Below are 22,238 nucleotides of genomic sequence, written 5' to 3'. Positions count from 1 at the left end.
ACACACTCCCACATAGAAGATGTTTAAGTAAGTGCAAAAGAATTGAAGTTAACCCCTGTATATTATCAGACCATGGTGTGAAGAAATTGGAGATCCATAGCAAAAGAAACTGGAAAAATTTCATAAACACATAGAAATTCAACAACACATTTCTGAAAAACCAATGGGTCAGAGAGGAAATTAAAGAAGAAATCAGACAATTCCTTCAATTAAATAACAATGACAATACAACATATCAGAATCTATGGGACACAATGAAAGCAGTCTTATGAGGGAAATACATAGCAGTGAATACACTTATTAGGAAAATAGAATGAGCTCAATTAAACAATCTCATACTAAATCTCAAGCTTTTAGAAAAAGAGGAGCAGGACAAACTCAAAGCTCATACAAGGGAGGAAATTATAAAGATCAGAGCAGAAATGAATGCAATGGAGACTAAGAGAATGATACAAACAAATCAATGAAGTCGAGTTATTTCTTTGAAAGAATCAACAAAATTGATAAACGCTTAGCCAACCTTATCAGAAAAAGGAAAGGAAAGGCCCTAATCCATGCAATTAGGAATGAAAAGGGTGAAATTACAACAGACCCAGCAGAAATACAGAGGATCATCAATACCTACTTCCAGAACCTATATGCCAATAAGATGGAAAACATAGAAGAAATGGACAGATTCCTAGATACATATGAATTACCAAAGTTGAACAAAGAAGACATAAAATTCTAAACAACGCAATATCAACCAATGAAATTGAAAATGCAATTAAAAACTTATCAACTCAGAAAAGCCTGGGTCCTGATGGCTTCACTGCTGAAATCTAAAAGACATTTAGAGAGGAACTACTGCCACTGCTGTTTAAACTCTTCAATGAAATTGAAAGGGAAGCAATGCTCCCAAATTCATTCCTGGAAGCAAGCATCACCTTGATCCCCAAAGAAGAGAAAGTCTCCAATGAAAAAGAGAACTATAAACCAATCTCACTAATGAACATAGATGCAAAAATCCTTAATAAGATACTGGCAAATAGAATGCAGAAGATCATCAAGAAGATCACATAACCTAATCAAGTGGGATTCATCCCAGAGATGCCGGCTTGGTTCAACATACACAAATGAATCAATGTAATACACTATATCAATAGAGCCAAGGACAAAAACCATATGATTATCTCCATAGATGCATAAAAAGCATTTGACAAAATCCAACATGTATTTATTTTTTTATTTATATATTAATTGGTACATTTTAGGTATACAATACATTTACATTTATAATTGGGTGTTTGTACGTGAACATGATGTATCTTAGTTCTTATTTTTTTCCCCATTATCTGTGCGCCCTTCACCCCCACCACCCTGCCCTATTTACATAGACTTTGATTCCGTTTTTTTTTTTCTTTCATATAATTTTTCCTTTCTTTTCTTCCCTTTCCCCTTCCCCTCCTGCCATCCCTTCATCTTTGGACCTTTTCCTATTTCAAATTATCAATTATTCATTTTAATCATTTTCATCCTTATTTACACTTTCAATTTCTCACACTAGAGATACTATGCGGTATTTACACGTGTGTCCTATTTATTTCACTTAAGAGTATGGCCTCAATATGCATCCATTTAACTATAAATGACTCTATTTTCTCATTCTTTATGGCTGAGTAGTACTCCATTTTATAAAAAATCCACATCTTCTTTATCCAGTTTCCACTTGATGGGCACTTGGGCTATTTCCAAACCTTAGCTATTACAAACTGTGCCTCTATAAACATAGGTGCACATATATTGCTGTGGCATGATTCTTTCAATTCTTTGGGGAAGATACCCAATAGGGGAATAGCTGGGTGAAATGGGACCTCTAGTCCTAGTTCTTTGAGGTAACTCCATACGGATTTCCACAGTGGTTGCAGCAGTCTGCACTGCCACCAAAAATGGAGAAGGGTTCCTTTCTCTCCACACCCCTGCCAGCATTTGTTACTGGTTGATTTCTTGATAGCAGCCATGCTTTGTGGGGTGAGGTGGAATCTCAGTGGTGTTTTCATCTGCATCTCTTGAATGACCAGCGATGTTGAACATTTTTTCATATATTTATTTGCTGTTTTTACTTCTTTGAGAAATGTCCGTTAATTTCGGATGCCCATTTTTGAACTGGGTCTTTGAATTTGGGGGATCTGATTTTTTCAATTCTTTATATATTCTAGATAGTAGACCTTTGTCTCAGGTACAGCTGCTAAAAATGTCTTCCCATATTGTAGGTTGACTCTTAGCTCTACTGGTAGTTTCTCTTGCAGTGCAGAAGCTTTTTTATGTTTTGTTTTGTTTTGTTTTTTTGGTACCAGGGATCGAACTCGGGACCTTGTGCTTGCGAGGCAGGCACTGGAACCACTGAGCTAAATCCTCGGCCCATTACCAGAATCTTTTTAATAGTTGAGATCCCAGTTGTTGATTCTTCGTGATAGCTCCCGTGCTACTGAAGTTTTGTTCATAAAGTCTTTTCCTATGCCAATGTTATTGAGAGTTCTACCTAACTTATCTTCCAGCAAGTTTAGTGTTTCTGTCTTGATATTTAGCTCTTTAATCCACTTTGATCTTAGTTTAATGCACGGTGATAGGTATGGGTCTAGTTTTAATCTTTGGCAGGTTGAAATCCAGTTTTTCCAACACCATTTGTTGAACAGGCTTTTTCTCAAATGAGGGCGACTGGCTCCTTTGTCAAACATGAGGTGGTTGAGTATGTCTGGAGTTGATTCTGCATCTTCTAATCTATTCCACTGATCCTCAGGTCTGTTTCTTTCCCAGTAACATGCTGTTTTTATCGCAGTAGCTTTGTAGTATAGTTTCAAGTTGGGGATTGTGATACCCCCCAGCCATGTCTCTACTGCTCAGAATTGATTTTGCTATTCTAGGTTTCTTCTGTTTCCAAATGAATTTTGGGATTGTTTTAACTAGTTCTGTGAAGTATATTGTTGGAATTTCAATTGGTATTGCATTAAATCTATATAGCAGTTTTGGAAGTATGGCCATTTTCACTATATTGATTCTTCCTACCCAGGAATAAGGGATATCTTTCCATTTTCTTATATCCTCTTTGATCTCCTTCTTCAGAGTGCTGTAGTTTTCAGTGTAGAGGTCTTTTGCCCCCTTTGTTAGGTGGATTCCTAGCTATTTCATTTTTTTAGATGCTACTGTAAAAGGAATTATTTCCCGAATTTCTCTCTCAATGGGTCTGCTACTTGCGTATAAGAAGGCTATTGCTTTTTGAGTGTTGACCTTATATCTAGCTACTCTACTAAAGCTGTCAATTAAGTCTAGCAGGCTTTTGACCGATTTTGGGGGGTCTTCTACGTAAAGTATTATATCATCAGCAAATAAGGACAGTTTCGCTTCTTTCTTTCTTATCTTTATTATTTTATTTCTTTCTCTTCTCTAATTGCTTGGCTAATGTTTCCAGAACAATATTGAACAGGAGTGGTGAGAGGGGGCATCCTTCTCTTGTTCCTGATTTTAGCATGAAAGTTTTCAGTTTTTAACCATTTAGCATGATGTTGGCTGTTCGTTTTTCATAGATAGGCTTAATCAGGTTGAGATAAAGGCCTTCTAGTCCAATTTCCTATAGTGTTTTTATCATGAATGAGTTCTGGATTTTGTCAAATACCTTTTCTGCATCTATTGAGATGATCACACGGATTTTGTCCTTGACTCTGTTAATTTAGTGTATTACATTTATTGATTTACAGATGTTGAACCATCCTTGCATCCCTGGGATAAATCTAACTTGGTCAGGGTGTATGATCTTCTTGATGACCCTCTGTATTCTGTTTGCCATATCTTGTTGAGGATTTTTGCATCTATGTTCATTAGGGAGATTGGTCTGTAGTTCTCTTTTTGGGTTGGGTCTTTCCCTGGTTTTGGAAAGTACCACTTGCTTCCAGGAAAGAATTTGGAAGCCTTGCTTTCCATTCAATTTCCTTGATGACTTTAAAGAGTAATGGTGATAGTGCTTCTTTAAAAGTTTTGTAGAATTCAGCAGTGAACCCATCAGGATCTGGGCTTTCCTTTGTTGGTAAAATTTATTACATTTTCAATTTCACTTATTGTAATTGGGGTGTTTATAATTTCTATATCATCTTCATTTAACTTTGGCAATTTGTATGTATCTAAGAATCTGTCCATTTCTTCTATGTTTTCCATTTTATTAGAGTATAGGTTCTCAAGTAGGTATTGATGATCCTCTGGATTTTTGCTGGATCTGTTGTGGCTTCACTTTTTACATTCTTAACTGCATGGATTTCAGCCTTTTCTTTCCTTTTTTTGATAAGGTTAGCTAAAGGTTTATTGATTTTATTTGTTCTTTCAAAAAACCAGCTCTTCAATTCATTGATTTTTTGTATCATTCTCTTAGTCTCCATTGCATTGATTTCTACTCAGATCTTTCTAATTTCCTTTCTTGTATGGGCTTTGGGCTTGTTATGCTCTTCTTTTTCTAGGAGCTTGAGGTTCTGCATTAGGTTATTTAACTGTGTTCTCTCTGTTATCCTATTATGGGCATTCACTGCTATGAATCTCCTCCATAGAACTGCTTTCATTGTGTCCCACAGATTCCTGTATGTTGTACTGGCATTATCATTTATTTGTAGAAACTGTCAAATTTCTTCTTTAATTTCCTCTGTGACCCATTGGTTGTTCAGGAGAGTATTACTGAATTTCCATGTGTTTGTGGGTGTTCTGTGGTTTATGTTATTAATCTCCAATGTTATTGCACTATGGTCTGATAATATACAGGGGATAACTTGAATTCTTTTACATTTACTTAGATTTGCCTTATGAACTAGCATGTGATCTATTTTGGAGAATGACCCATGTGCTGCTGAAAAGAATGTGTATTCTGATTTTGTGGGGTGGAACACTCTGTAAACATCTATTAAGTCCATTTGTTCAATAGCTTGGTTCAGTTCTAGAATTTCATTGTTAATTTTTATCCCAGATGATCTATTTGTGATAGAGGAGTGTTGAGGACCCCAACTACAATTCTGTTATTATTTGGTTTTTCATGTCCATTAATATTTGTTTTGTACAGTTGGGGGCATTTGTATTTGGTGCATAAATATTTAGGACTGTCATCTCTTCCTCTTGGATTGTTCCCTTCACAAGGATGTACTGACCATCTTTGTCTCTCTTAATTAGTTTTGGTTTGAAATCTACTTTGTCTGCAAATAAGATTGCTACCCCTGTTTTTTCTAGGATTCTATCTCATGGAGAACTGTTTTCCATCCTTTTACTTTCAGTCTATGAATTTCCTTTTGAGTTAGGTGTGTTTCTTGTATACAGCATACTGCTGGGTGTTGCTTCTTAATCCATTCTGTCAGTCTATTTCTTTTGATTGGTGAATTGAGGCCATTAACATTGATGGTTATAATTAAGAGATAGTGACTCATCCTTCCCATGATGTTTTATTAATGTTGGTTCTTTTATTTCTTATTTTTCACCCTTTCCCCTTAGTGCCTTACCTTGCATGGTATCTTCTCTCTGTTGGCCCTCATGGAGTTGTGACCTTCATTGTCTTTTTCTAGGATATTGCATAAAATTGTTTGGAGTGCTGGTTTGGTATTCAGGAAATTTCTCAGGTGTCCTTTGTTGTGAAAGTATCTAATTTCCCCATCAATTTTGAAAGGTAATTTTGCCGGATACAGCAGTCTAGGTTGGAAGTTATTTTCTTTTAGGGCTTGAAATATTTCACTCCAGGCTCTCCTTGATTTGAGGGTTTGTGTTGAGAAATCTGCAATGATTCTGATGGGCTTTTCTTTGTAGGTGATTTGTTTCTTTTCTCTAACTGCCTGTAGAATTTTGTTCTTCTGCTGGGTTTCTGGGATCTTGACTATTATATATCTAGGTGTAGATTTTTTTGTGATCATGGCTGGGTGGAATTCTATATGCCTCACTTATCTGTGTGTCCAATTCTCCACCTCTGTCTGGGAAGTTTTCTTTCTTTTTTGGAACTTTTCTACTATTACTTCTGTGAACAGGTTTTTTATGTCAATTGTATTTTCTCCTGTTTTTTCGTGGACTCCTATCAGTCTTATATTATTCCTCTTTGCATCATCTAGCAGCTGTTGGATTGATTTCTCATGGTCCCTTACTATCTTTAAGAAATCTCTGTTTTCATGGTCCTTAAGCACAATCCAGTCTTCTATATCTGATATTCTGTTTTCAGATTCTCTTAGTCTGCTCTGCATGCTTTCAAAGGAGATTTTAATCTTCTGAATATCAGTTTGAATCTGTTTCATGGATTCCATTTCTTTCTTATGTTGAGCAATCATGGTTTCCATTTCTTTCTTATGCTGGGCATTCATGGCTTCCAGCATGTTTCTGATCTCATCTATTTTCTTGTCTGTTTCTGCTCTAGAGCCTCTAATCATGTCTTTCACTCTACTCACCATCTCTGTATTTATCTGGGAGATTATTTCTGCATTGAATTTTTCTAGAGCCTCATGTATCTGCTTTGTTACTTCCTGTGCTATCAGTTCAGGGTGTCCAGGTGGTTGATTATCAGAGTTTTCCACCTCATTTCCCCCAGAATTTCCTTTTTGTGGTGTGGAAGCCTGCATTTGTGCCTTGCTTAAATGTCTTCTCATTTTTGTTTTTGGTACTGTCCTTGATTTAATTCCTGGGTTGATATTTCAAAATAGCTCAATGCAGGTATCTTTGTTGTTTGTGTTTAAAACCCTTGTGTAATGATTGTTTTTCAGAGATGTCTTCCAGATATGGCTTGTTTTTAGGTTTTGAGGCTCTAATGACTCTGAGATTATTTTATTTTCCTTATACCAGGAAGGAAAACTGATTAGATCAATCACAACATGTTAGGCCAAATGTTACAATCAGCAATACTACAGCATCAAGTGCAGCTTAGAAAATGACAATTTTTCGTAGTTATTAATCTATTACATTTAATTATGTGAAGTATAATCCTCCATGCCTCTGTAGTGTGGGACCAGGTAGAAGAAGAGCCAGAAGGTGCGGTGGAGGGGGAGGAATGGAATTGGGCCTTGCAGGCACCCCCTTGGCTAAGCAGAGCACCGGATGAAGGCGGGGCTCCAAGCCACTCCCACGACCTCACCTTGCCATGGGCAGGAACTGGAAAACAGCGGAGGAGCCTACTTTTATTCTCATGTTTGTCAGTTTTTTCTTGGGGGAGTACTAGATTCACTTTAATAAACGTTTTAAAACATTATCATCATCATCATGATCATCACCATCATCACCATCATCATCATTATTATTTTAGTATTGCTTGGGATTGAACCAACGATAGTAGGCAAGCATTCTGCCCCTGAGCCGCACCCAGCAAAAAGGGGGAAACATTCAAAGCCCAACACGCATTTATGATAAAAACCCTAGAAAAAATTGGAATAGATGGTCTCTACCTCAAACTGATAGAAGCCATCTATGAAAATCCAACAGACAATATCATACTAAATGCTCAAAAACTGAAATCCTTCACACTAAAATCAGGAACAACACAAGGATGTCCACTATCACCACTCTTGTTCAATAGAGTTCTGGAAACATTAGCCATGGCAATTAGATAAGAGAGAGAAATAAAAGGAATAAAGATAGGTAATGAAGAAGTCAAATTGTCATTATTTACAGATGACATGATACTCTATATAGAAGACCCCAAGAACTCCACCAAAAGTCATCTAGACTTAATAACCAAATTCAGTCAAGTAGCTGGTTACAAGGTCAACACACAAAAATCAATAGCTTTCCTCTACACCAATGACAGACTCACTGAGAGAGAAATAGGCCAAATAATTCCTTTCACAATAGCATCCAAAACACTGAAATACCTAGGAATCATCCTAAGGAAAGAAACCAAAGACCTCTTCTCTGAAAACTATGGCACTCTGAAAAGAGAGATTGAAGATGATATCAGAAAATGGACAGACATCCCCTGTTCCTGGGTAGGAAGGATTAATATAGTGAAAATGGCCATACTTCTAAAACTGCTATATAGATTCAATGCAATCCCAATTGAAATTCCAGCAACACACTTCATGGAACTTGAGAAAACAATCCAAAAATTCATTTGGAACAAGAAGAGACCCAGAATAGCAAAAGCAATTCTAGGTAACAGAGACATGGCAGGGGGTATCACAATCCCCAACCTGCAACTCTACTACAAAGCTACTGTGATAAAAACAGCATGGTACTGGCAAAGAAACAGACCTGAGGACCAGTGGAACAGATTAGAAGAAGTAGAAACAACACCAGACACACTCAGCCATCTCATCTTCGACACAGGAGCCAAAAACCCTCACTGGAGGAAAGATAGCCTCTTTAATAAATGGTGCTGGAAAAACTGGGCTTCAACTTGCCAAAGATTAAAACTAGACCTGTATCTCTCACCATGCACTAAACTAAAATCAAAATGGATTAAACATCTAAATATTAAAATAGAAATTCTGAACTAGTTGGAACAGAGGTTAGGTAGAACCCTTGAAGACATCTGTGTAGGAAAAGATTTTATGAACATAACCTCAGTTGCCCGTGAACTAGCACAAACAATCAACAAATGGGATCTCTTCTATATAAAAAGCTTCTGCACAGCAAGAGAAACCACCACCAGTGTGAAGAGACAACCCACAATGTGGGAAAACATCTTCACCTGCTCTGCCTCGGACAAAGGTCTACTATCTCCAATCTATAAAGAACTTAAAAAGATCAGACCTCCCAAATTTAAAGACCCAATCCAAAAATGGCCATCTGAAATGAACAGACATTTCTCAGACAAAGAAGGAGAAATAGCAAATAAATACATGAAAAAATGTTCAACATCACTGGTCATTCGAGAGATGCAAATGAAAACAACCCTGAGATTCCACTTCACTCCAGAAAGAATGGCTGCTATCATGAAATCAACCAATAACAAATGCTGGCAGGGCTGTGGGGAAAGAGGAACCCTGCTCCACTGCTGGTGGGAGTGTAGACTGGTGCAATCACTGTGGAAATCATTATGGAGATACCTCAAAGAACTAGGACTGGAAGTCCCATTTTAACCTGCTATTCCACTGCTGGGGATTTTCCCCAAAGAATTGAAAGAATCATACCACAGTGATACATGTGCACCCATGTTCATAGAAGCACAGTTTGTAATAGCTAAAACTTGGAAACAGCCCAAATGCCCATCAACTGGAGACTGGATCAAGAAAATGTGGAGCTTTTTATGAAATAGAGTACTACTCAGCCATAAAAAATGAGAAATTAGAGACATTTATAGCTAAGTGGATGCACATTGAGGCAATACTCTTAAGTGAAATAAATAGGACCCACATGTGTAAATACCGAATAGTTTCTCTGGTGTGAGAAACTGAAAGTGTAAATAAGGACTAAATATATAATAGGTCATGTGAAATAGGAAGAAAAGGGGCAAAGGGGAAGGAAGTGGGAGGGCTAGGGGAAAGGATAGAAGGGAATGGGATTAATATGAGAAAATGGAAAAATAGGAACAAAATCTTTGTAAATAGGGTGGACTGGAGGGGTTGAAGGGAGGGCTGGGCAAGGGTGAAAAATAAGAACCAAGAGAGATTATGTAAAGGTGCAGATTTCCAATGATGAATGTCATTATATTGTATACCTAAAATGTACCAATGATTAGAATGAATAATCGATAATGCAAAATAGGAAGAAAAGGTCCAAAGGGGTAGGGGTAGTGGGAGGGGCAGGAGAAAGGAAAGAAGGGAAAGGAAAAAATGCTGAGAAATGGAAAAAATGGAAATAAAGTCTTTGTAAATAGGGAAGGGTGGAGGGCATGAAGGGAGGGCTAGGAATGGGGAAAAAATAAGAACCAAGATGCATTATGTAAAGGTACAATTCCCAATGAGAAATGTAATTGTGTTGTATACCTACAATGTACCAATAAAATAATTTAATAGAAAAAAAAAAGAGAGAACTATAGGTCAATCTCACTAGCGAACATAGACGCAAACATCCTTAATAAGATACTGGCACCTTTACATAATCTCTCTTGATTCTTATTTTTCAGCCTTAGTTCCCAATAAGAAATGTAAATGTGTTGTACATCTAAAATGTACCAATAAAATAATTTAAGAAAAACAATAAGATAGTGGCTAACAGAACACTGATCATCAAGAAGATCATACACCTTGACAAGGTGGGATTCATCCCAGTGACGAAGGGATGATTAAACATGCAAGTCAATAAATGTAATGCACTATACTAACAGAGTCAAGGACAAAAAACATATGATCAACTCAAGAGATGTAGAAAAAGTCTTCAACAAAAGCCAACATGCATTCATAATGAAAACCTTACCAAAAATTGGAATAGCCAGTCTCTACCTCAATCTGATTAAAGCCATCTATGAAAAACCAACAGCCAACATCATACTAAATGGTCAAAAACTGAAATCTTTCACACTACAATCGGGAACAACACAAGGATGTCCACTATTATCACTCCTCTTCAATATATCTGTGGAAACATTAGCCATAGCAATTAGATAAGAGAAAGAAATAAAAAGAATAAACATAGGAAATGAAGTAGCAAAATTGTCACTATTTGCAGAACACATGATACTCTATATAGAAGACCCAAAAAACGCCTCTGAAAGACTTCTAGACCTACTTGACAAATTCAGTACAGTAGCCGGATACAAGGTCAACACATTAAAATCAATAGCTTTCCTGTGCACGAACAACAGACTCACTGAGAGAGAAATAGGGAAAACAATTCCTTTCACAAAAGCACCCAAAAAATTGAAATACCTAGGAATCAACCTAAGGAAACAGACCTCCACTCTGAAAACTATAGCACTCTGACAGAAAGAGATTGAAGAGGATATAAGAAAATTGAAAGACATCCCTTGCTCCTGGGTAGGAAAAACCAACATAGTGAAAATGGCCATACTTCCAAAACTGCTATATATAGATTCAATGCAATCCCAATTGAAATTCCAGCAACACACTTCATGGAACTTGAGAAAACAATCCAAAAATTCATTTGGAACAAGAAGCGACCTAGAATAGCAAAAGCAATTCTAGGCAATAAAGACAAGGTAGGGGATATCACAATCCCCAACTTCAAACTATACTACCAAGCTACTGCAATAAAAACTGCATGGTACTCACAGAGAAACAGATCCAAGGACCAGTGGAACAGATTAGAAGATACAGAAACAACTCCAGACACACTCAGCCATTTCACCTTCCAAAAAAGGAGCCAAATACCCTCACTCAATGAAAGATAGCCTCTTTAATAAATGGTGCTGAAAAAAATTGGGTTTCAACTTGCCAAAGATTAAAACTAGGCCTATATCTCTCACCATGCACTGAACTAAAATCAAAATTGATTAAAGATCTAAATATGAAAACAAAAATACTAAACCAGGTGGAAGAGAGGTTAGGTAGAACTCTTGAAGACACTGGCGAAGGAAAAGATTTCAGAAACAAAATCTGAGTTGCACATGAATTGCCACAAATGATCAACAAGTGGGACTCTTCTTATTAAAATGCTTTTACACAGCAATAGAAACCATGAACAGTGTGAAGAGATAGAAATTATTTTCATCAGGTGGTCTTCAGATAAAGGTCTACTATCTAGAATCTATAAAGAACTTACAAAAATTAGACCTCCCAAATCCAAAAATTCGCATCTGAAATGAAGAGTCATTTCTCAGACAAAGAAGTAGAAATAGCAAACAAACATGAAAAAATGTTCAACATCACTGGTCATTTGAGAGATGTAAATGAAAACAATGCTGAGACTCCAATTCACCCCAGAAAGAATGGCTGCTATCAAGAATTCAAGCAATAAAAAATGCTGGTGGGGCTCTGGGAGAAAAGGAACCCTTCTCCACTGCTGGTGGGAGTGTAGACTGGTACAACCACCGTGGAAATCGATATGGAAATACCTAAAAGAACTAGAATTGGAAGTACCATTTGACCCAGCTATTCCCCTCCTGGGTATCTCCCCAAAAGAATTAAAAGTATCTTTTGTAAAAAGAAACCACCAACAGAGCTAAGAGACAACCTACAATGTGGGAAAAAATTTTAGCAGCTGTACTTCCTACAAAGGACTATTATCTAGAACTGAAAAAATCAGACACCCCAAATTCAAGACCCAAATCAAAAATGGGCATCTGAAATGGACATTTCTCAGACAAAGAGTAAAAGCAGCAAATAAATATATGAAAAAATGTTCAACATCACTGGTCATTCAAGAGATGCAGATGAAAACAATACTGAGATTCCACCTCACCCCAGAAAGAATGGCTGCTATCAAGAAATCAACCAATAACTAATGCTGATGGGGGTGTGGGGAGAAAGGAACCCTTCTCCATTGCTTGTGGGAGTGCAGACTGGTGCAACCACTGTGGAAATCCATATGGAGATACCTCAAAGTACTAGGACTGGAAGTCCCATTTGACCCAGGTATTACCCTGCTGGGTATCTTCCAAAAAGAATTAAAGAATCATTCCACAGTAATATATTTGCACCCATGTTTATAGTGCCACAGTTTATAATAGCTAAAGCTTGGAAACAGCCCAAGTGCCCATCAACTGGAAACTGGATAAAGAAGATGTGGGTTTGTTTTTTTTTTATAAAATGGAGTACTACTCAGCCATAAAGAATGAGAAACTAGAGTCATTTATAGCTAAATAGATGCATATTGAGACCATACTCTTAAGTGAAATAAATAGGACACACGTGTGTAAATACTGAGTAGTTTATCTAGTATGAGAAACTGAAAGTGTAAATAAGGGTTAAAATGATTAAAATGAATAATTGATAATTTGAAATATGAATAAAATTCCAAAGGGGTAGGGGTGATGGGAGGGGAAGGGGAAAGGAAAGAAGGGAAAGGAAAAATTATGAGAAAAGGAAAAAAAAGGGAACGAAGTCTATGCAAATAGGGAAGGGTGGAGGGGGTGAAGGGCAGGTAATGGGGAAAAAATAAGAACCAAGATATATCATGTACAGGTATAGGCACCCAATGAAAACTGTAAATGTATTGCATACCTAAAATGTACCAATAAAAGCACTTAAGAATTTTTTAAAAAGTATCATACCACTGTGATATATGCGTACCCATGTTCATAGCAGCACAGTTTGTAACAGCTAAAACTTGGAAACAGCCCAATTGCCCATCAACTGGAGATTGAATAAAGAAAATGTGGTTTTTTAATAAAATAGAGTACTACTCAGCCATAAAGAAAGAGAAATTAGAGATATTTATAGCTAAATGGATGCACATTGAGGCAATACTCTTAAGTGAAATAAACAGGAAACACGTGTAAATATCAAATAGTTTCTCTAGTGTGAGAAACTGAAAATGTAAATAAGGTCTAAAAGGTGTAGTAGATAATGTGAAATAGAAAGATAAGGGGCAAAGGGGAAGGGGAAATGGCAGGTGTAGGGGAAAGGAAAGAAGGGAATGGAATTAATATTAGAAAATGAAAAAATGGAAACAAAGTCTTTGTAAATAGGGAGAGGTGTAGGGGTTAAAGGGAGGGCAGGGGAATGCGGAAAAAAATAAGAACCAAGACAGATTATGTAAAGGTACAAATTTCCAATGATGAATGTCATTATATTGTATACCTAAAATGTACCAATAAATTTAATTTTAAAAAGGAAGAAACTATTCTGATTTTTGCAAAATCCAAGTCTGGATTTTCACAGTGATCTAGCAATGTCTCTTATAAATGTAACTCATCCATCTCCCCTCATGATGGACTAATAGTAGTAGAGGAGAAACCAACTTTTATTGTTTTAACACTATATTCCTGATTGGTTCATCTTTAATAATTTTTTTTTCTCTAGGGCAAAGAACAAATGCCTATAGTATTCCACATTAAGCAACGTCATAGGCCAAAAGCTATTAATCATTCATTCTGGGCTTCGATCATTTAATGTTATTAATTTGCCTAATATACTCTCATATAGCCCCCAAGGCTACCCAGGGACTTCATCAAAGATTTATTAATCTCCCAAGATAATAGGTCTATTGCATCATTTATTTGTCAGAGGACTCAATTCTAAAAACAAATGAGGTTAGTTTGGAATGACTTTATCAACAATCCACCATGGTTTTGGGTGACCAATGTTTCCTTTCCCTAATTTTCACGGATCTTTTACACTAGGAATCAGTTTTATGAGATAGAGGACGGTGACATTTCATCTAAATCTTAAAAGTCAAATACAATTGTCACAGGAAGAAGATGAGGGGAAAGAATATTTCAGATTGGATAATAAATTGAATAAAATCAAAGTGGAATAAAAAGACGTGGCTTTGAGATATCCAAACCTTTGCTTCACAATGCAAAGGTGGAAACAGTGAGCTCATGTGTGAAGATTGTTGATGAATGCAAAGAGATTGAGAGACAAAAATTAGTAGGACTGTCAAAAGTTCACTTTTACAGCTTTAGGCATCGTATAAGAACAGAAATAAACTTTAAATTTACCTACAAATATTTTAAGAATATAAAGAATTACATATTAACCTGAGCCTTCCCTAAAATTATTTCCTAAAGAAATAATAAATTTTCAATTACAAAATTTAATTAAGAACTCATTCTTAAGATATGGACAGATAAATAAAAGACATAAGAATTTTCCACTTAAGGAATGAATGCTCTTTGCTAAGCTTTTTTCCTCAAGTTGAATTTGTTTCCCATGTACTTGGTGACTACACTCAGAGCTTTCACGACAAAAATAATAGAAAGCATCTGAAAAGTAATTATGGGTCCTCTTTGACTGACTAGAAGCCATACTTCACCCCATGCTGTCATCCCAGAGGTCAAAGGTCTGGAAGCTGGAAATTTCCAAATAATCTCAGAAAACACTCAAACCATTTCAGACAGTTTTTTTTTATGCTGCCCACGATAAGAAGGAAATTTTCTGAGGATAGCATGATAAGCTTCATGTAAGCAAGACACAGCTAATGGCTTAAGAAGTGGAATTCTCCTGCATCCTGAAGAAGCCATGTTAGTACAATCTTCCCTTGACAAGGTTAAGATGCTTACAGATTCCTCAGATAAGATTTCAAAACAGCCAGCAGCAGAATGTAGATCCAACTCTAATGCCTCAAGACAAAATGACAGAAAATAGCAAGCTAAATTAAAAAAGCAAGGAGCTCCTGATCTGTAAGATGTTTCTCTTTTTACATGCCTCCCCTGAAGACTAAAATGAGCGTAAGCTAAATGGTTTCAGAAAGTTTGAGCCACACAACTGGCCAAACAGTGTCACATGAATGAAACAAGCTCCAAATTTCACCTAAATTGCTCTGACTGTGAACACCAGTTTTTAAGTTTCCAGTAGTGGTACTGTGTTAATTACATGGTCATCAGTGGTGAGCATATCTACACTTGGGCTCTTGGTCACAAGACAGTAGGTGTGATGATGATAATGCCAACTGAGACACACTGGAGAGGTTAAGAGCTATCTGCAGGCTTGTGCTTCTGCTGCCCAGTACCCTTGAACCAACCACCTCAACTCTGGACATCAGGAACCTCCTCTCTGAAAACTGCCAAGTGGCAGGCAGGAACTCATCCTGACATTACTTGAAGCCCTTGCCAGCTCAAATTTTATAAAAACAATAAAGTCCTAGAAAAGTGCAAGTTTCTATTTTCACAAGATTTCCCAGGCTATTTTGTAGTTTCAAAACACAAAGCTGGTGCCTAAAACCACAGGAACAGAAAATTGTTAAAGCTATGAGAGACTTAAAAATCATCTAATCCAGGAGTCCTTTAACAGATAAGGAAGTAGAGGTCCCTACATGGGAAGTAAGTGTTAAAGATCATAGTAGTAGTGGTGCAGCCAGTCTCCTGACTCCCCTCTGTTATATGCTGAGTCCCTTGTCTGTATTTGATGTTAATAAAGGGGAAGAAGTGGAGTGGATAGATTCTAGCACCTAAATATTCTCTGAGTTTTTGCCTGTCTGGCCCAAATATACTGCCTTCCACATTTCTTAAATATTGCTGATAAATGTAACATTTTCTTTCTTAATGGATTGCCTAGACTCAAATCATCTTCTCCAATCCTCTTCTCTGTTATTTGGAGTAAACTATTGGGGATGGGATAAGTGCATTTCACGTTGTAAGAATGGAATGAACCTTGGAGGGCGAGGTTTGGCTATGGTTTCAGTGTGTCTCCCAAGAGTTTATATGTTGGAAGCCTGGTCCCCAGTGTGGCATTGTTAAGAGGTAAGGGACTGCTAAAAAGTGGGGCCCAATGGAAGGTCCTTAGGTCATTAGGGGCATCCCCTCAGAAGGCATTAACAATGTAGTTCTTGTGGGACCCTGGTTAGTTTTTGGTGAGAGTTGTTATAAAAGAACAAGCCTCTCCCTACCCCATACTATGCCTTCCTGTCTTACCATGTGATCATTCTCTTGCACATGGTCCCACCGTGATGCTAACTGCAATGATGTAATATAGCAGAGGCCAGGAGGGGTATTGTGCCAGAGCCATGCCGGAAAATAAAAACTTTCTTAGGAAGTACCCAGTCTCAGGTACCATCCCATAAGCCTCCTCATAAGCCTCCTTTTTAGTTACCATTTTATAAATTTTTTGTGTAGTTATTTGATGAACATCTATTTCCCTTACTAAACTATGGTTCTATGAAAGCAAGGACTAGTTATATGTTTGATCACTAGAGTATGATTCAGGACATAGAGTCCTTGGACACATATAAGATGCTCAATAATTGTTTAGTTAAATTATAAAGAAATAGAAATAAATTAATAAAATCTAAGGTCATAGAGACCTCTAAGAGAATGCACCATTTGCTAATAATGATCTTAGTTATCTACTATTCTGTTTCCCATCCCCCACAGCCAGCACACAGAATGAAATCATATGAAAGCTTGATTCAAACTTTTCTTCACTTTTCCTCAAAGCCATTCTCACTCAAAGTCCTTTTCACTGAGACTAGTCCCTTTTAGCTAGTTCCACCTAATTAAAGCCACTAACACTTAGATAAAAATTGACAATTGGCTAGATGCGGACAGATGGTGTCTGAATCCATAAAGAGGCTCTTCAGAATGAAACCTTGGTTGGCAAAATGAGAAGTCAGAGAAGGTGGGCCACAGAACTTCTAATATTCCTTAGGCTATTTTTCTCACAGCTAATAAATCCTGCTCTGATTGTGCATGAGTGTGTGTTGCAAGTGCCCCCACAGGAGAAAGAGAGTGAAAGAGATTGCCAGAGACTAAAATAGACTCCACGGCACTTACTCTTCAAGTCTCCCACTCCCAACTCAAAACCTCACCGTTACTTCCTCTACTATGTGTTTACTATCATAAACTGAACACTTCTGGAGATAAGAAAGGAGAATGCTTTAGAAGTCTCTCTTGGGTTTCTTGATTCAACGACTCATTCAGGGCAAGAACACAATTAGGCCAAGAAGGTAGTAAAGGAAAATGATGTTGTTTTACCCTCTCAACCTCAGAAGGACAATGGATTGGTAAATGTTTTATAAACCAGTAGAGTTCTTTGCTTGCTTATAAAGTTTATATGGTAAGAATAAATTCTACCACAAAGGGAACTCAATAAAGATTTTTCCAAAGCATTAAATAATAACTAATTTCCCTTGCATTTACAAAGTGTGTGATTTTTGTGTGTGTGTGATTTTTTGATAGCATCGGAATTTACTTTCAAGATAAGTGAATTATCTAAATTTTTGTGATGCTCATTTGGTTCTCAATTTGAAAACAGAAAACAACAAACACAAAACATTCACTATTAGGAAATGGTTTTGCAATTAGAAGAGGTGATGACTTTATCATTTAAAAAATCTTGTTTTCAGTCTGGTTCAGGCACTAAGTATTGGTGTGACCTTGGCCAACTCACTATCATCTCTCAAATGGAGAATGATGGTAGCCACTTCAAAAAAAGTGGTTTGGGGATGAAATGAGGATGCCTTCTACGGTTTCTGATACAATGGCTTGCCATTCAATGAATGGTCTCTATCTAGATGTAAGCAGGAATAAAGCCATGTAACCCAACATTTATGAATTGGCCCTCCCTTAAGTGCATGTAGATCTTGAATTTGAATTCCAGTGTATCTTCTTGCTTACCACAGCTTCTCATTTGATTTTATCCCATGCCTGAGAAGTAGCAAAGGCAGTTACTACTGATCCACATTTTGAGGTTCAGAAATGAAGGCTTAGTCAAGTTAAATGAATTATGTGCCATCCTCACCATGGCTAGAAAAAGAAAAGCAGAAATAAAATGCAAATGCAGGAGTCCTGAGTATTCTGAGTACTACTATTTCTACAACTCCAAATTGTATAGTTTCTAGGTAAATAAATTTGAGATGCTCAGCGGATAAGCACTGGAAATATTCTCAACATATAAATTCTTTTGCACAAGGGGCTATGTTCACAGGTCCTCTGTAAAGAGAAAATTTACACAAAATGTAGTAAATGGAATATATTTTGGAAATCTAACCAGCTCTACAAACATCAACTGATAATAAGATAATGAATAAAATGAGAATAGCAGATTGAACTTCCAGATACAGGAATAACTTTATGTATAACAAAAAAATTGTGTAATCAGGGTGGCACAAAGAAAAAAACAAAAGATTTTTCCAATGCTCTTGGTTTAGGTTATAAAATAACATTTTATGATGAAATTGCATCTTTCTGATTAACCACATTTGATATGGCAACTCGTCAGTGAAGAAAGACAAAGACAGGTACACAGTTTCTCATCAGCAAATCCAAACTCTACTAATGAGGATTCTTTCTTAAGTTTGGCACCAAAACTCATTTTTGAACTAATGTGAGGTTACCCCAAGTAGTATGGATATTCACAGTTTCCATTTCAGAAATGTGTAATTATGCTCCACCCCCCACCTGGAATACCACTTAATATTGGTACTTTATTATCTAATATCTCAAATATTTTTGAATTTTTAAACCTTTATGGCTCTGAAATTGTAGGTAAGAACTTCCAGATCTGTATTATTATTTTCATTTTAAAACTAGACAATGATTCAATCTCAAATTAATTTTTACTCCACTTTGTATCTAATACTAACCTGTAGGTAAGGATATTCAAAAAGTATAAAATTCTGCTAAATAAAAAAATCACATGATGATCTTTTTAAGACTCCTTTTATGACTGGAAAGAAACCCAGGATATGTCTAAGAAACCAGGAGAAATTAGTTCAAAGAGAAATTAAATCATGTATAGAGTTCCCAAGGTTACCTCTTCATAACTGTAACATGACTGCAAAAGAAAATGTTTTTATCAAACTGTGTTGTTAAAACCACTGAGTTCTGATGTAAGAGAAAAATTCCAGCCAAGTCATCTGAGTGATGTTCATAAAGACATCCCAGACCATTTGCCTACATTTTCATCTCTGCCTTGATGTGTGCCCTGGGACTGGCCAAGGACTCCAGACCTCTCCTCTCTTGGATTCCTGCCTAAAGCACAGGCTTGAGAGGAAAAGAGAAGAGTTACATCCTGAAAACAGCAACATAAAAAGATCAAACAAACCCACAAAATTCCTCTGTTTGAGGAAGATTTTTTAAAAGAGTTATGAAGTCTCTGGGCAAGGTTTAGGTGGTTTCAAGGTTTGTAGAGCTCTGAATTATTTTGGATTGTCACATGAAGATGAGCTAGGGGCAGGCTCTCAATGGTTTGCTGAAAATCATCTGCTTCCGATCAAATTATTGGCTTCAAGCTTAGAAATAAGGAACTAATCATGAAGAGTACCAAAGCCAAAAGAAGAAAGGGCATGTGCATCTTGGGTGGTAAGCAAGAAAGGGATGAAGGAAGCATCATCTTAGTCAGTTTTGTTCTGCTATAACAAAATACCTATGGCTGTGTCCTTTACACAGAAGCTTATTTAGCTCACAGTTTTGGAGACTGAGAGCTCAGGATGGAGTGTACATATCTGTTCAGCCTCTGGTGAAGGCCCTCTGGCTACATTACAGCATAGTAGTTAGGATCAAGGTAGGGGCATGTGCTAGAAGTAAAGCGGGGTCACATAGTTAAGACAAGAAGGCAGAGACTAGGGAGGAGCCCAGCTCACTTCTTTTCATAACAATCTGCTCTCATGAGAACTAATCCATTCCTACACAATCTGACCCATTTCTGTCATATGGCATTAATCCATTCATACAGATGGAGCCCCTCTGATCTAATTACCTTCCACTAGAACCCATCTTTTTAAGGTTCTACCTCCTTAACACTGCCTCAACAGGGACCAATTTTCCAGCATACAATCCCTTGGAGAAGAAAACATCTCTGTTACATCTTGAACTAGACTCTCCAGAGTTTTGCTGGCACTTTGTAACCTAAAGATGAATTCTGACATGAATACTCACTCTACCTTCCTATTTCTCTGCCTTCCAATAAATTACCTGCCTTGGAAAAATCAACAGAGCTATTTCTTCTGCATAAAGTCTTAGTTTCTCTTTATCTACTTAGTTCCAATTCATTCTTCAGTCTTAGCCTAACAATAGCTTCCTATGGAAACCCCAGCCTGTTCTTTCTTTATATCAGGTCTTGCCCTACATCATCCACAACTTTTTGCATCTTCTAGCACAGCACTTACTTCACTTTGTTAAAATTATTTTACATTTTTTCTCTGCTAACCCTGTTAGCTATAACCTCCTTAAGAGCTGGGACTATACTCCTCGATCAGCATTATATTCTTAGTACCTGTAATGATGCCTAACCCACAGTAGGTATTTCATAAATATCATTAAGTGAATGAATGAATCAATTAATAAATTGTTTCTTAACTGCTTAGATTTCATGATGCAGCTAAGACAGTTCGAAGTATACAAAAGTGGACTCAGAGCCCTCCAAGAGACATATTAAATGTGATGGTAGGCCTTAGATGATGACTAGAACTTAGAGAATAAGAGTATTTCTCCCATTGTAAATGAGGAGATTCAGTGTGGCAGGAATGTACTTGGAGTCTTTAGGGAGCAATGGTGAACCTAGATTGATTTCAGCAGAGGACTTGTGGGAAGGAATGAAAGAAGAAAATGCAGGGATGAAAGTTATATAACATAATAGTTACAAACCAAGGTCCTATGGCATAAAGAGCAAAGAAGTATATTTGGCCCCAGAGTCAAATGTGCAGTAGAATTATAGGGAAATTGATAGGAGGAATGAGAGCCAGTTGGGTAATGGTTTGGTCATCAGGCAATGAGACCATACAACTAGGTAAGATTGGAAACGAAGAGAGACAATATTAAGAAATGGCTAGCCTGGGTGATCAACTGGATATGTCCAATAGAAAAAACAAGATCCAAATAAAAAATTAGCTTGAAGAAAGATCAGAAGAAATAATAATTACAAGTGTCACTTACTCAATGTGTACCACATGCTCAGGACATTATTTAATTTTCACAATAACTCTTTTAGGCAAGTGTCATTTTGGTGTTTTACTTATGAAGAAAATTAAAAACCAGTTTTAAAAAATTTTTTTAAAAAACAGTTTTTTTAAAGCTGTTACAGTCTCAAAGGCGTGGTTTTCAAACCACAACACCTCTGGTACTATTACATTGGGGAAGATATGGTCTAAGATTTTTCTATCACCTTAAGCCCCTTCATCTGCCTTATATAATAATTCTCCATGTAGGAGTTCTTTTTTTGAAATGTTCACCTTCTTCTTTTTGTAGTGTTAGAACTATAGAACTAGGCAATAGTGATAAGGAAACATAATGAGGACTTTGGAAAGGACATTTCACTCATGTCAACAGAATTTCATATTACGGGATGAGGGGAAAAGATGGATAATCTTAGGTCTTGGGTTTACACCCTCCAAACTACTCAATGGAGAACTTTGCTAAGTGTAGGATAAAGGAGAAGAAAAGCATTTAGGGAAGATGACTATTTTGGTTATAAGTGAGTGGAACTGAAGTTACTACAGGAAAACTTCATGAAGATAATTAGTTGGAAATGCAGATATGTTCCAATGTACAGATGATAGAAAAGACAAAGTATTGGATAAGATCACCAAAGAAAAAAGGAAAGAAGAAAAAGAGAAAAGATCAATGACAAAATCCTCAAGAAAACTAGCATTTCATTCATCTAACAAATATTTATTACTTAAAATGAAGTTATAAAAAGAAAAGATGGTAAGAGACAAAGAAGGAATAGAAGAACAGTAACAGAATGAAGTTTGATAAGGCATAAAGAAGAAAGAAGAAATTTTAAGGAAGGCAAGATTAACAGTGTCAAATATGGCAAAACTCAGAG

Source organism: Heterocephalus glaber, unplaced genomic scaffold (assembly GCF_053883595.1).
Source record: "Heterocephalus glaber isolate CG9 unplaced genomic scaffold, H.glaber_assembly_v1.0 deba00001666, whole genome shotgun sequence".
NCBI classification, from domain to species: Eukaryota; Metazoa; Chordata; class Mammalia; order Rodentia; family Bathyergidae; genus Heterocephalus; species Heterocephalus glaber.
Note: the sequence above shows the minus strand (reverse complement) of the source record.